The sequence below is a fragment of the Astatotilapia calliptera genome, chromosome 17 (assembly GCF_964374335.1).
Source record: "Astatotilapia calliptera chromosome 17, fAstCal68.1, whole genome shotgun sequence".
NCBI lineage: Eukaryota > Metazoa > Chordata > Actinopteri > Cichliformes > Cichlidae > Astatotilapia > Astatotilapia calliptera.
In genome coordinates, this window is record NC_137438.1 from 37927914 (window position 1) to 37944937 (window position 17024).

Here is a 17024-nt window from a genome sequence, read left to right on the forward strand (position 1 = left end):
AAGTTACCGTATTTTATGGATTATACGATGCGTTAAGCGAAATAAAAAAGTCAGATAAGTCAAACTTTACTTAAATCATTGTTCTTGCTTCCTCTACTTCCATACCATTAATTAATTAATGTTGAATTCTCTGGCAGCTGCTCCATTCCTGAGGGGTTTTACAGCCTTAAAACATCTATAATAATTGTAAAAAATAAAGCTGGCTACTTGGCAGATTTCACCTATCGCCGGTTATTTTTAGAACGCAACGCGATAAATGAGGGACAACTATATCGTTAATCAATACTATAATTTTAGCTGAGCTATATAGACATTCAATCTCTATACAGTTCTCATAATTGGTTAAATTAGCTACAGACAATCAAACTGTTTTGTACCTGAGTGTTTTACATGTTAAGATGGGAGAATATGGGGATCAGCTGCTTTCAGACAGCTCCATGTAGCCAGTTAAGCTACTGCGGTGCAGTTTTTTGCTCTTAGGTATTGTTTTGAAGGCTACCTCTTACTGCAAACATAACATTATGAACAAAAGCAAAATGTGCGTTCATAGATAACAATTGATGTTGGTCACATACAATAGCTGTGTGACATAAATCAAAATGTTGTTTAGACAGACGAGACCACAGTGAAGATGTTTGGTCATATTGCACAGCACCACGAGGATCTGGACATCTTGAAGGCATTGAGTCAACTATTGGTCCACTGTGTAGCTACCAAATATTTAAAAGTCAAATGTGAGGCCAACTGTCTGACAGCTAAAGCTTGGCTCTGCAACAGGAAAATGATTGCAATCAAAGCAGCAAATCTATAACAGAATGGCTGAAAAAGAAAGTAAAAGTAAAGATTTTGCATTTGTCCAATCAAATTCCAGACCTTAACCCTGAAAGGTTGTGTACCTAAACTTCAAAGAGCTAAAACAATGCTGTAAAGAAGAGTGGGCACAGTTATGCAGGTCTTTTTTTTTTTTTGCTTTTACAGGCCTGGGAGCTGTTTGAAATGCCCTTTAAATAGGTCGGCGGGATGACAAGTAAGAGTCTGTTCCTACAGAGGATACTGAACCTCGGCCTTTCAACCATGGTAGCAACTTTTGCAGTTGGTGTAGCAGCAGCATCCTCTCCCCCTCCCCTCGGCAGAAACCAGCCCTGCGTCCAAATAGAGTTGTAGAAATAAGAGAATCCCGGGCTTAAAGAACAAAAGAAGAGGCCAAGTTTGAGTGAGACAGAAAGTCTGCGAGATTAGAGCCGTCAATCCCACCATCTTTAGCTCCTAGCGGGGCCTCCTTGTGGGATCAACCACAAAGTTGTAATAGAGGCGAAGGAACTTTTCAAGTCCACCGCCGCACTCCGCCACACTCGCTGCTCTACCCACATCCCTCCCGTCTCTCAGCATCACCAGAACTGGGGGGGCTGAGAGAGGTTTAGGCAGGGTGAGTGGGTGGGTAAGGTGGGGCGCTGACGAACTTTCCCTGAACTCTCGCAAGCTTTGTCTCCTACTTTCATCTCAGGTCACTGTCAGTAGAGGATTTATCTCGTTAAAAGCCGCCCAGAGATGAAACAAGGACCACTGACGCCGAACACAAAGGGCCAGGCTCCCGGTGCTGCTTTTCTTCTTCTTGTGATACCTCAGAGTGAAGTTTTTCTTTGTGCTAAATATGGGTCTTTTAGTCTCGAGATAAGGTAGTCCCACCGTCTCTGCCTGATTAATTAACCTGCGACGGAAATTTTCCACAAAGCTTGACAATTGTACAGAATAAAATGGATCTTGCACAGAGGGAACGGGGCCCTGGAAATTACTAATTCCACATTTTATTCTTTGTAATTAAATAAGCAAAATAATAAAAGCCTCTTGAAGGAGTAGGGGGAAAAAAGGAACCGTTCTATGACTCCAGCTCCTGGCAGTTAGAGCAGCGAGGCAAACGGCCGATCTTCGAATGCGAAGACATACCTAGACGACATGTTTGGATCAATCAGATAAAGATGCTGTCAGGAAACAAAGACGCTGACACAACTCACAAAAAGACACGTTTGCAATGCTCTGATGTGCCACCAGAAATATGACAGTCATTGAAATGGCTCGCTTTGACAAAAAGCCTGTGTTTTCTCACTCACATGTTATTTGGTTATTGTCAATCTCCCCTGCAACTATTGTTGTCGCAGGCCCAGTTTAATGATAGTGAATCTATCCCGGGATGGCAGATTACAAAATCGTAGCAGCAAAGGCAACACAATGGCAAAGCAAATCACCGTGAGAGGCTGCGCTTTATGCAGCAGCTGTCTGCCTTTCCACGCTGCACGCAGGTAAGTTTGATGACACCGATGGCTCGCTCGAATCATCAGCGCCATCCATTTATCTGCTTTGTTGTAGTCGATGTAATGCTCAGCAGCATCTAATTTGCTCTCGCTTTTTACCAGTTTTCAGCCAATTTTAGCTCCACAATAGGTTCTGAAATTTGTGTCAGTGGCAGACAATGAAGAGACAGCTTTGAGGAAAAATGATTTCTGCAGACATTATGAGGCACCAGATGCCTTGGTGTTCATTATATCTGTGTCTCTTTAATTTGGTTGCTAAATCTCACTGGAGTACAATGCGGTGCCGCTGCTCATTCCTCTGAAAGAAAAGATTTGACAGCTTTTTTTCTTTTTTTTTGCCACTGGAGCTTGTGCTGATATAAAACATTCAGGGGCAAAATTAACATTAAAGATGCCTTGGTTGCAGAAAAAATAAAGAAAAAGTTAGTGAACCTTTTTCAATTTCCAGAATTGCTGCATTGATGAATCATAATGTGCGTTCTGATATTGATCTTTTAATCTGGTATTTTGTTTTTTTTCATAGACTTTATATAAAACATGGACATAACTTCCAGGTATGAGAATTGCTTTTAAACCTGCTTTTATAATGGTCACCGTGAGGAGAGCTGTGAGGTGGCAAAAAAGGTTCAGTTGTATAGAAGTCTTTAAAAACAACAACCTTATGCTTACTTGATCAGTGGCCTCAGTGAACAGTTTCCCGATGAGTTTATGTTTTCAGTTGCTACTTTAAAGTCTTGTTATCTGGGCTAATGCTAACCGAACGCTCAGACAACGTCATTGGCCAGTTACAGTGTTGATCGTGGACCAACATTATACTGGTGATGCAGGAAGATACAGATACACTTGTTTGGCAAAGTTTTACAATAAAGTGACCAATGTTTGTCATCATTAATATTACCAACTTGTAATTGAAACTTTGTAAACACTGGTATATGAAAATGTGGTTTAACAAAATAAACAGAAGACTCACTATCCAGTGTTTCAGTCTGATGTCATTAGTTGTTTCCAGGTCCAAACTCCTCTTTAGTTCACAAAGAGCCCGCGGCGTCACTGACAGTTAAAAACTGTCTAAATTCTTTCATCTTTAATAAAATGATCAGTGTGGCTGCTCTACCAGGTGTAACAATTAGTTTAACATTCATGAGAAACAGGATTCGTGAAGTTTAACGGAGTTTCGAAGTTAGCTCGCAAGTTTCCATCTAAAGATCATATGCCATGTTCTGAGAAATTTCTGAAAAATTCAAACGTACAGCTCTGCTATCACTTCCAATATAAATGAAGACAGAAAACTAAACAGCAGTGATGTTTGTTGGGTTGCTGAAACTGGAGTAGCTGGTATACAATTGTCATGTGTCAGCTATGTGCAGGTAGGATAGGAGGAATGATGGACCCAAAAGTGCAGACTCAAAACAGATTTATTACTAAATGACAAAAACAGAAAACTGGCTAAACTGGGAATACAGGAACTAAACTGGCAGGCAGGTGGGTGGGTAGATGGAACTCACCACATGGGATGAGGGTAGATCACAGACAGAGGAAAACACAGGGCTTACATACACAGAGGAAGCAATCAGGGAATGAGACAGAAGGGAAATGCAGCTGGGACAAATCAGGGCTAACGAGACGGGGGAAGCAAAACCTGATACAATAACCTGAGACACGGACTTTCAAAGTAAAACAGGAAGCATAACACAGAGACGCGGACTTGACAAGGGGATACAACGACTATGGAACACAGACAGAAACCAGAAAGCAGAACACTAACAAAGAAACCAAAATGCTAGAAATGATCAATAATATCAACATCAAAGTTCAATAATAATGCAACACTGAAAACTCTGGGTCAACGACCCAGGCACCCTGACAATAATGGTGTGCTACATACTGGCTAGCTACACAGCTATGGTTAGCATAATGTAAGCACATTACCACAGTGAAGCTGAAGGATGAACGCTAACTTTTCTCCACTCGATAAAAGTTAGCGTGAAGATTCCCGATGGTTAGGGACAAATGCAATCGCATGGCAGGAAAAAGATGCTGTAAAAGGACAAACTTACGTCAGGAGAACAACTTCGATAATCCATCCACGATACAAGGTTGGTATCGTTAGGTTAATATGGTTTGGGTTACTCGCTATGAAAAATTCTTGATTCCAACTTCATGTACCCATTGAAATCTTTGTTAGCCTCAGAGTACACTCACCTGTCTCCTTTTGCCTTTAGAACTTAATTCTTCTTAATCATCACACAGTTGCTGCACATTTGTTGGTTTCACACCCATGAGCCACATCTACTGCTCTATTGGACTGAGATTTGATGAGGCCACCTAAGGACAGTGAACGCATCGTCATGTTCAAGAAACCAGATGACTTGAGCTTTGGGACAGGGTACACTGTGGTCATGAAGCGATGAACATGATCAGTGATAATCTCATCATTCGATCTTCTTTTTTTTTTAATTCAATTTTAGGGGTAAAATGAATCCCCCTTGTTTTACAACTTACCTCTCTTCTTTGTGTTTTACCATGCCAGTCTCTCACAGTAGGTTTGTAGCTGGAAGAATCATATGAATAATAGTTACTTAACTTTAAAATAAGCCTTTTTTAATGGCTCCAAATATTAAACTGATGGTGCTCTAAGTTACATAATTCACAGCAAAATTAGCCGTGTCATGATTGCTATGATCATGGAGTAGAGAAGTGCAACACAGCATGGACTCAGCATTCACCTCAGCTGACACTGTTGCTCTTCAGGTGTGATCACTTTTAGTTTCATCTTAAGTGCTGTAGGCAGTTTGCCTTAATCAGAGCTATGCAATGTGATTGCTCTACCACACCGCTCACGTTATCCCTTCCTTTGCTATAAAGGAGAGCACCAAACGATATGCCTCGTGTTTAACCTTTATCCTTTCCTGCCCACCCCCAAGGCCTTAAAGATCTGTGGTGGCCTTGCTGAGCAGGGTGGGTGATGTATTTCCTTTCACACAAAGGCCCAGGAAGAAAAGTGCTACATGCATAACTGGGATGAATCCCTGCCGTTTCCTTTGTCTCATCCATGTGTAATCCAACCCCACGCTTGGAGGGATACTTCACAGAGCTCGGGGGGAATGCGGCAAACGGGCACGATCCATCATCATGCTAATTAGAGACATCTCGGTTTTTATTGGCGTGAGAAGGACCGGATAACGTCAGCTCTGGTCAGCATGCGTGCTCGGGGATCTATTTCTCATCAAATTTCCAATAACTAAATATAGCGATTACACCCATGAGGACAATTTTAACAGCATTAATGGGTGTAGCAGCGATGCATCACTGTAGCACCTCTAATAACAGAATGTCCTCAGGGCAGTTCAGCATTCGTGCAGCAGTTACCAATAGTCACAATGAAAAGCTATCTTTATGCAGCTGTTTATGGCAGTCGGCAGGTATGGGCCAGTTAAAACATCTGTTGATGAAAAAAGCAATCCATCAAATTTATTCAAAACATTTTACTTTTCAATAAAATCCATCCCAGCTAGACGTCGTTGCAGTATGATATGTGATACCGTGGATAATCAGTATAGTGCTGATTTTGCTTTTTCTCTGTCCTGTCATAGGTTTCTGTTATGTCACATTAATATTATCATATATAGACTGAAATTCACCAGTCAAAGCAGCAAAAAGCAGTACTATTTCTTTTCTCTTTTTTTCTATTTTATTGGAATTCCACGTGAAAAACCAACACAAAGTGGTGTACACGTGAGAAGTGGAATGAAAATCATACGTGATTCCAAACATTTTTTACAAATAAATAACTGAAAAGTGGGGTGTGCGTAATTATTCAGCCCCCTGAGTCAATACTTTGTAGAACCACCTTTTGCTGCAATTCCAGCTGCCGGTCTGTTAGGGTCTGTCTCTACCAGCTTTGCACATCTACAGACTGAAATCTTTGCCCATTCTTCTTTGCAAAACAGCTCCAGCTCAGTCAGATTAGATGGACAGCGTTTGTGAACAGCAGTTTTCAGATCTTGCCACAGATTCTCGATTGGATTTAGATCTGGACTTTGACTGGGCCATTCTAAAACATGGATATGTTTTGTTTTAAACCATTGCATTGTTGCCCTGGCTTTATGTTTAGGGTCGTTGTCCTGCTGGAAGGTGAACCTCCGCCCCAGTCTCAAGTCTTTTGCAGACTCCAAGAGGTTTTCTTCCAAGATTGCCCTGTATTTGGCTCCATCCATCTTCCCATCAACTCTGACCAGCTTCCCTGTCCCTGCTGAAGAGAAGCACCCCCAGAGCATGATGCTGCCACCACCATATTTGACAGTGGGGATGGTGTGTTCAGAGTCATGTGCAGTGTTAGTTTTCCGCCACACATAGCGTTTTGCATTTTGGCCAAAAAGTTCCATGTTGGTCTCATCTGACCAGAGCAGCTTCTTCCACATGTTTGCTGTGTCCCCCACATGGCTTGTGGCAAACTGCAAACGGGACTTCTTATGGTTTTCTGTTAACAATGGCTTTCTTCTTGCCACTCTTCCATGAAGGCCAACTTTGTGCAGTGCACGACTAATAGTTGTCCTGTGGACAGATTCCCCACCTGAGCTGTAGATCTCTGCAGCTCATCCAGAGTCACCATGGGCCTCTTGGCTGCATTTCTGATCAGCGCTCTCCTTGTTCGGCCTGTGAGTTTAGGTGGACGGCCTTGTCTTGGTAGGTTTACAGTTGTGCCATACTCCTTCCATTTCTGAATGATCACTTGAACAGTGCTCCGTGGGATGTTCAAGGCTTGGGAAATCTTTTTGTAGCCTAAGCTGCTTTAAATTTCTCAATAACTTTATCCCTGACCTGTCTGGTGTGTTCTTTGGACTTAATAGTGTCTGAGGCCGTCACAGGGCAGTTGTGGAGCTGTTTTGCAAAAAAGAATGGGCAAGGATTTCAGTCTGTAGATGTGCAAAGCTGGTAGAGACAGACCCTAAAAGACTGGCAGCTGGAATTGCAGCAAAAGGTGGTTCTACAAAGTATTGACTCAGGGGGCTGAATAATTACGCACACCCCATTTGTCAGTTATTTATTCATAAAAAATGTTTGGAATCATGTATGATTTTTGTTCCACGTCTTTCACGTGGAATTCCAATAAAACCGATTCATGTTTGTGGCTGTAATGTTACAAAATGTGGAAAAGTTCAAGGGGGCCGAATACTTTTGCAAGCCACTGTATGTTTTCACTGGTAGCTTGACTGAAATAGAATTTACCAGTTGATTCTCAACTTTGTGTGGCATTTAGGAGTTGTTGAATGGGATATAACCACCTGGAATTGGTGGGGAACACAAACTGTATATAAAAGATGGAATTATCCTTTTTTACATAAGCACATAGGACTGAATCAAGTGACCCTAAATCCCCCCATAGTTACGCTGCAGTAGGTCTAGGCTACTGCAGGATGCACTGAGTGTTTCTTCTTCGCTCACCTTATATTGTTTTTCACTCTTTATGTTTATAAACCACTCTGCATTTAATTATTAGTTATTATTAATCTATGGCTGTCTTCTACAACTCTCATTGGGTTGCACCAGATGGTCACTCCTCCCTGAGCCTGGTTCTGCTGGAGGTTTCTTCCTGTTAAAAAGGAGTTTTTCCTTCCCACTGTCACCAAATGTTGGGGTTTTGTTTTCTCTGTATTATTGTGGGGTCTTTACTTTTCAATATAAAGTGCTTTGAGGCAACTGTTATTGTCATTTAGCCCTAAATAAATAAAACTGAACTGAATATATGACTGCTAAATAAAGCTGGTGTTGCAAAGAAGAGTCCTGATCTATAGCGTTGTATGTGTGATTTTCATATGATGAATATATGAGAGAAATGATAAGAATAGAAAGACTGAGATAAGATTCTGTAAGCCTCTGTTTGCTGGCATTCTGGTCACGGCTTGAGTAACTGTAGGTTAATCAGCTGAGACAAAGCGAAGTTGGAGTTGGTGTTCCCAGGCTGCACGTAAAACTATTTCTACAGAGCAGAGAGAAGGCTAGTGCGAATCCACACTTCTAACAGCTTTAGTTTTTTATTACACCCGCAGAAACATATCAATAATTCCACTACAGCGAGCATCTCCGCCATTTGATTGTTTGATGAATGCATCAGAGCATTCTCTATTGCCTGAGCGCGAGGCTCAGCTCTAAAAAGCAACACTCATTATTTGTATATATGCACAGAGAAGTCACGCAGACTGCTACGTTGCTGTGGGAAAACAAATTACATGATCGGATGGAAAAAATTTCCCATATGCAACGATATCTTGGCAAGCCTCCACTTTCCAACATATCCCCTCTCGCCTGGAGCGTTTTGAAAGATTCCCCATCAGGGGATTCATATTCACATCTGTAATTCTGTCTCGAACATACAGTTCTGACAAGTCCTTTTGTTGTTGTAAAACGATTAAATAAAATTAAAGTACAAAGCTGGCGATAGCATCGGCGGTTTACAGTGTGTATGTGTAATGAAATTTCTTCTCCCAGAGAATCGATGAGGCCCATTCCCCTGGTGGACTGTGTAATTACAAAACCCTCATTAGATTATGAAACTATACAGCATATGGTGAGAGGAGGAGATCGCTTTGATGTGCTCTTGTAATGACTGCAGCAAGAAAAAAAATAGAAGAAGGAGAGAGAATTGCCTGCCTTTTGCTTCATGCGAATCTCTTGAAAGAAATCAAAGCTTTGAAAGTGAGGTTTTCTGTTTTGTGCAGTCCCAGCTCACCCCACCCAACTCATGCTCCTCTGAACTGACTCAGATGCCAACCACTGGCAGCCAAGGATTGACCCAGGAAATTTCAAACTGCTTTGACATGCCGAGGCCGCTGGTGTCACGGCCTTTTGATTCACAGAGGCCGTTTGTCATTTTGCCAAAAAAAAAAAAAAGTGTGAATGCCTTTGGTGATGAAGAATGAGGCTTGATGTTTGAAGGAAGCACTCAGTTGCTCGTAGAACATGAGAAAGTCGCTGTGGGCGGCACTTGTCTTCTGTTCTTGGCGCTACACATTTCACAGACTCTGTTTGGAAAGGGATAGCAGGCTGGGAAGCAGTCATTGAGTGTAACTGTGTTTGACAGCCAGAGACAACAGCAAGCAAGCACAGAACATGTTGAAAAATGAAAATCGAGGTCCATTTAGGAACCTGAAAAAACAAGCTCCATCTCTTTTTTTCTTTTCGTTTTTTCTCGAATGTCTCTAAGCAGCTGTACCCCCCGGAGCTTTATGGCCCTGTCAGTAACGTAAAAAAACAAAAACCTTTCCAGTAATCTAGTGCAGTGTGTCTTGACCTGCTGGGCTGTGGCTAGTGGGTCCCTTTATGACAAAGGGATGAAGTTTTTTAATAAGTGTGCTTCCCAGAGCAGTGCAAGCTAATTTCTCACTGGGGTCCTCGACTAACAGACAGCAGAATTCAGCATGATACTCAAAAAGTAGTTGGTGTCTTAAAACATTTTTATCATTTAGGAGAGGACTTTGACAGTTTAGGTGCAGAATCTTTCTAAACATATTGTTTGCCCGTCATTGGGGGATACACAGGCTACGCTTCCTCTGCAAACAATCCTATGTAATCATCCATCACAGCAAGACGGTAACACAACCAACTTTATTCTCTCGAGGTTCATTGCTGTTGTTATTGTCACATCTTTCCTCTTAAAATGACTCAAACTAACGTACATGAAAGTGCAAATGTCCTTTCTTTTCCATAAACTGACACAAAGAGAATTTTGCAAACAGACTATATGTATGCAAGAACATGTCAAGCATCATAACATGAAATTTTTAACAAGGCAAGACAGAAATTAATTTTTTAAAATCTATTTTTTAAATGCATACATGCATAAAACAGTCAATTTCAAAGAGTTCTATATTTTTGTTAATACACCCTTAATTGTGTATTTAATACACAATTGAAAAACTAGCTTACAAATAATGACATTAAACCCTGCTTTTATTTTGTTTTCTATTTTTTTTGGGGGGGGGGGGGGGGGGGGGTGCAGTTTTCTAAATGCCTGCGTGGATAATGGAGTGGCACGTGGTGCTGTTTACAGAAAGGCAGACGATGGTTAGAATTTATTTTAAATCTTTAGATTTCACTGGGCAAGCACTGCTGTCCTTGCTTGCTCTGATTGAATGAACACCACTGGTGCAATAGCTCACCCTTTTTGAGGGTCTGATATTGGGTTGGGATAGCAACTCAATATCAGACCCTCAATATTAGATTTCTAATTGAACTAAACTTACAGAGTTCATGGTCTCGGTTACTTTTTCTCCTTTGCTTCCTTTTCCTCTGTTCTTGATTCCAGTGACTAGACCACCAAATTATACACTTTTCTTTCTGTCTGAAATTTTTCTTCATTACTGGTGTCTTAATTGCCATCCTTAATGTTATCATTATTATTATTATTATTATTATTATTATTATTATTATTATTATTATAGAAGAAGATGGAAAAAGAATAACTAAATAAACTTTGTTACTACCCAGGGTTTATTTTTTGGGGCGGGGCTTCATGTGGATACTTTTAAGCACTGATGTTAGGGGTGCAGTTGCTTTGACAGGTCTTTTACATACAGTTTATGTTATTTATTTGAGATGAGTATATTATATATGAATAACAAACACACTAATTGCAACTCACACAATATCTTTACATTATTATATTGTATCATCTGGCTGTAGAAACTCTAGCTGGCACAACATGACCTAACGGCGTATTATTTTTAACAGTTAATTGTCCTTGTGCTTTGCTTGTCACTCGGCTGGTTGTGTAACATGATTAGAATTGTAACACCAAAACAATGAACCGGAAGATGCAAAAACTCATTGTAAAGCTGAAAGAAACTGAATAACTGTTCAAAGTGTTTAGTTGGTTTAACTGTAGTGACAACCTTTCCATTGCAGTTATATATTAGTGGTATATTTTTCATTAAAACAGCTTTAAATTAGAATCCAACTTGGGTGTCTACAGCAGGGGAAACAACCTGATGGCTCTTGTGTCTCTTGTCTCAATAGAAAATTGCTGCTAAAACACAGTGTGTCGCTGTGATGAAACATCCATATGTGATTTTAGAACATTTTCAAGAGGAGCAAGTTGCACCAATTCACCCTCAGAGGACAAACACACAAATAGAGTCATTATTCACAAGATTGTTTCATTTTACAAAGCAGAAAGATTATACTCAGAATGGATCAACATGATGATAACAGATGGCATTCTTGTTGTGGAAGGCAAGGTGAGATTAAAAAGAAAGACGGAGTAAGCAGGAGTAATACTGTGGCAGAGCTGCGCATTTCAAAACAACCGACCACTTTTCCTGCTGATTTACATCAAAAAACGACTCATCTGTCTACACTCTGTGATTTTCTCAAATGTGATGGCAGGAGTCATGGCAGGCCTTTTTCAGATGTGCTGAAAACTAACTTTGGCTATTGATTTGATAACTTCAACACCCCTCTGAGGCGATGCGTTTTTAAAGGACCATTGACACTACATGGAAGCTTAAATGACAGCAGAGCGACTGATTAAGCTCGACTTGAACTGCGTTCTCCACAGAGATGTTCCAATTCAGGGAGATGTCTATTTACAGATATTTTAGGATGTGACAGAAAAAGTCTTATCTAAGAAGCTTTTACAATCAATGTAATACAGCTAGATTCACAATTTGTTGTACAAAGAGACACTTTTCATAGTTTTGACCCTGTAAACTACCACAGTGGATTTTAAATCAATCAGTATGGAATGGAAGTGCAGACTTCCAGGTTTGATAATTACATTATTGCAGTGTTTATGTGCATTAACCATTTTTAAGAGGCTCAAAAGTAACTGGACAACTGAATGACTAGCAGTTGCATTGACATACGAGGCCTGTTCCCTTTTAATTTAATGACCACGCAGGAGTAATAAAGTTTATTCAAAGCATTGAATTTGTATTTTATAGCTTTTCACTGTAATTTTAAATATGACATCCATGCAAGTGAGAAGGGCCATCATCAGGCTGGAAAGAGGGATAGTAACAATCTGCTTCTATCATTAAAAGAAGTAATGCACCGGCCTACTAATGACTGAATTACTTCCATGGTTGAGAAAAAGAACTCAACTTCTAAACAAGTCATAGAATAGAATAGAATAGAATTCAACTTTATTGTCATTGCACATGCACAGGTACAGGGCAACGAAATGCAGTTTGCATCCATCCAGAAGTGCTTTAGTGATATAGATATATTACAATATATATTAGCAATAATATAGATATGTGAGTATATTACAGAAATGGGTCTATTATGGTATGTTATAATGTACACGGTATGAAGTATGTTGTGAATATTCTATAACTATAAGTATGTACAGGCTGTAGTGAGTACAAGCTATGAACAGGATATAAATATGAAAAACTATACAGAATATGAAATAAATAACTTTACAGAATCTGGGATATACAGCTATACAGAAATGGGAACTATGCAAGTTGTAAACAGTTGTAGGATTAAAAATTATCGAATGTACAGAATGATTATTTACACAGAGCTATACAGTAGTGCAGTTAAGATAAGTGAGGGTGTAGATAGTTTCTACAGAGGCTATATAAAGTGCTAGTGGTTGTGAGTGGTGGTTCAGTCCATGTTATTATTGTGTTTGAGGGTACAGTTGTCCATTGTGGGTGTGTGTATGTTCAGTCCATGAGTTTAACGTGGGTCAGATGTCAGGAGGCAGAGTTCAGGAGTCTGACAGCTGTGGGGAAGAAGCTGTTCCGGTACCTGGTGGTCTTAGTCCGGAGGCTCCTGTGGCGCCTCCCAGAGGGCAGGAGGGTGAAGAGTCCATGTGATGGGTGACTGGGGTCTTTGATGATTTTCCCAGCCCTTTTCAGACACCGCTTCCTGTAGATGTCTTTTATGGCAGGAAGTGGTGCTCCGGCGATGCGCTGGGCAGTTTTCACGACCCTCTGCAACGCCTTCCGGTCCGAGGCAGAGCAGTTCCCGTACCAGACTGTTATACAGTTGGTCAGGATGCTCTCGATGGTGCAGCGATAGAAGTTCACCAGGATGTCTGAGGACAGGTGGTTCTTCCTCAGAGTCCTCAAGAAGAAGAGGCGCTGGTGAGCCTTCCTGACCAGCTTGGAGCAGTTGGTCGTCCAGGTGAGATCCTCGGAGATGTGGACTCCCAGGAACTTGAAGCTGCTCACACGCTCCACAGCCGTCCCCTTAATGTGGATGGGTGGATGTGGGTCAGCATTCCTCCTGTAGTCCACGATGAGCTCCTTGGTCTTCTCGGTGTTAAGCAGCAGGTTGTTTCTGTCGCACCACTCAGCCAGACGATCCACCTCCTCCCTGTAGGCGGCCTCATCGTTGTCACTGATGAGGCCAATCACCGTGGTGTCATCTGCAAACTTAATGATGGTGTTGGAACCATCAGCAGGTCTGCAGTCGTGGGTGAAGAGGGAGTAGAGGAAAGGGCTCATCACACAGCCTTGTGGTACACCGGTGTTCATCGTGACTGTAGATGAGCAGCGGTTATCCAGCCGGACATGTTGGGGGCGGTTGGTCAGGAAGTCCAGTAACCATTTGCAGATGAGGGAACTGATACCCAGGTCTGTCAGTTTCCTGATGAGTTGTGAGGGGTGGATTGTATTGAAGTCTATAAACAGCATTCTGGCGTAGGTGTTGTTGTTGTCCAGGTGTGAGAGGACAGAGTGCATTGCGATGGAGACTGCATCCTCTGTGCTCCTGTTCCGGCGGTATGCGAATTGGTGGGGTCCAGGGTGGGGGGGAGACAGGATTTGAAGTGTGCTAGGACCAGCTGCTCTAAGCACTTAGTGATGATGGGGGTGAGTGCTACTGGGCGGTAATCATTGAGGCAAGATGGGTTGGAGTTTTTGGGTATCGGGACGATGGAGGTGGATTTGAAGCAGGCCGGTACCACAGCGTGGGCCAAGGACAGATTGAATATGTCTGTGAGCACTCCTGCAAGCTCCCCAGAACACGCTCTGAGAACACGCCCGGGGATGCCATCAGGGCCTGCAGCCTTGTGGACATTGATCCTGCTCAGCACCGCTCCTACATCGGTGGGGGAGAGAGTCATAGGTTGGTGGTCTGGCGTCATGTCTGCTTTGGTTGTGGTTGTGGGGTTCCCTCGCTCAAAACGAGCATAAAAGTTGTTGAGCTCGTTGAGGAAGGAGACATCAGAGGATGCGGGGGAGGGTTTGGTGGTCCTGTAGTCTGTGATGGTCTGGAGTCCTTGCCACATGCGTCGGGGGTTGGAGTTGGAGAAGTGTTCTTCTACCTTCTTTTTGTAATGGTGTTTGGCTTTTTTGATGCCCTTCTTTAGATTAGCCCTGGCTGTACTGTAGGCGTGTGCATCTCCTGACCTAAAGGCAGTGTTGCGGGCCTTCAGGAGGAGACGAACATCCCGGTTCATCCAAGGCTTCTGGTTGGGGTACATGGTGATCCGTTTCTGGGTGGTGACACTGTCTGTGGTTTTGGAGATGTAATCCAGTACAGATGAGGCGTACTGGTCCAGGTCTGTGTGGGTGAACATATTCCAGTCTGTGTTTTTAAATCTGTCCTGGAGCACTGCGTCTGTCCCCTCTGGCCACACTTTAATTGTCCTCACAGCAGGTTTCACACGTTGGATGAGTGGTGAATACCGTGGTGTGAGGAACACTGCCAGAGAGGTAAGCGTGTTATTGTCAAAGTCTACAATCATGAGATCAAATCATGGAAAAGGAGAGGAACAGTTCATGATCCAAAGCAAACCACATTATATGTCTAGCATGGTGGAGGCAGTGTTATTGCATAAGAAGAACAGGATCACTAGTGTTTATTGTTGATGTGACTGCTGACAGAAGTAGCAGGATAAAATCTCCAATTCTGCTCAAACTCAGAAATTAGATGTTCTGTCAATGTCTCAGTCTCAACAAATGCAAAGAGACCCACAAACAAGCAGCAACACAAGGTGGCTGTAGTAAAGACCTGGCAGAGCATCTCGATTTTGGAAATGCAGCATTCGGTCATGTCCATGGGGTCTGATTGAAAAGATATTCATCCAAGTATTTAAAACAGTCCTTACACTGAAACTCATGGTAGTCTGTCCAATTAGTTTTGAGCCTCTGAAAATGGTGAACTTTGTATAAAAATGACAGTTATTCCTGAACAGTAAATGTAACAATTTTTGTTGTTGTTGTTGATCATTTGTTTTAAAATCCACTGCACATCCTGTGCAAATCAATTCTGTCAACAGTCCCAGAGCAGCTGAATCAGCAAAAACAGCTGCAACACAATTTGAATATAATAAACATTATGAAAGCAGAAGTGTTGTACTGGATTAGATTTACATTAAAAAGTGTAAAAAGTGCTTTGAGTTTAAGGCTAAAATAAACTGTAAAAATCCAGCGAGCTAGTTCAGGCAGGCAACGTGAGCTGTGCTTCGTCATGAACACTAACATGCCTCATCTTCCAAACACCACCTCCCAGCTTTGGTGTTCAAGTTGAGCTGCAGAATCTCCAATCACGTGTCAATTCCACTGCTTCTTTTTTTTTCTCAACCCCACCGCCACCCCAACATCCACCTGTGCTCAGAGTCGGTTTTTTGTTGGGGGCAAGGGAAGGGCGACCAGACAGGAGGAGCTCCAGAGTTGTTGCTACTATAGGAAAATGCTGCCACCGCAAACAGGGAAGACGATGCAGATAAGAGGAGAAAGAGACCTTCCTACACTTCTCTAAATGTATCTGTTATGCGAGGAGATTTTATTATTATTATTATTATTATTATTATTATTATTATTATTTGCAAAAAATAAATTATAGATGACCTGGAATTGTCAGCGAGAAGAGTGTGGCGTTATCCTTAAATCCTTATCCTTATTATTATTTTAATATTGATTATTATTATTATTATTATTATATTTCACTTTCACACAAGTGTTGTGAGACTTCATGTTATCTTTCATATCAAAACAATTATAAAAAAAACAACTTACAGAACATATTTAGTTTTGTCCGATTTCCCTGTGGCTCCTCTGTTTCCCTCCGATTGCTGGTGTAAGATTAAAGAAACATTAATACAATGAAAGGAGGCTAACAGTCAGAATTCTGGCTGTGTGGCTACTCTTAAATATATCTAATTTTACAAATTACAAGTGAAATGTGTTGCGTAAATTACTTGCAGCCTCATCAGGAGGTTGTGGACTGTTCTGGGCATATACATTTGCACTTTAAAATGACCCCTAGCACTGCAGCTGTATTTTAAAAGTGTGGTTTGGGAAGCAGAGCAGGTTGTCTCCTACTGTACTCCTCCAGTCTGCATGTTAAAGCATCCTTGGGCAGGATACCAAACCTCAACTTCTTCCCAATGCATGTATCCGTGTGTGAGTGCATGAATGTTTCTTATGCTTGCACAGAGTGCTTGATTGGCTTGAATGAGGCTTGTAATGAAAAGTGCTTTGAGTGCTCAGTTAGAGCAGAAAAGTGCTATAGAACTACCAGTTCACTTACTCGAGGCAAAGTGGAGCACTAAGCTAAATGTTGTTGCAAGCATGGCAGTTATAACACTAACGTAAGTTTCACATGTGCCCTGCAGTACCGAACTTTTTTAGGCAGAGCTGTGTGTGAAAATGCAAATGTCCAACACATGGTGTTAAACCGACAGCTTCCTCTTACAGTCTGTGTTATGTCCGATTGTGCAAATGTTAGAATAGCATAGACAGTTATCTGTTAGGT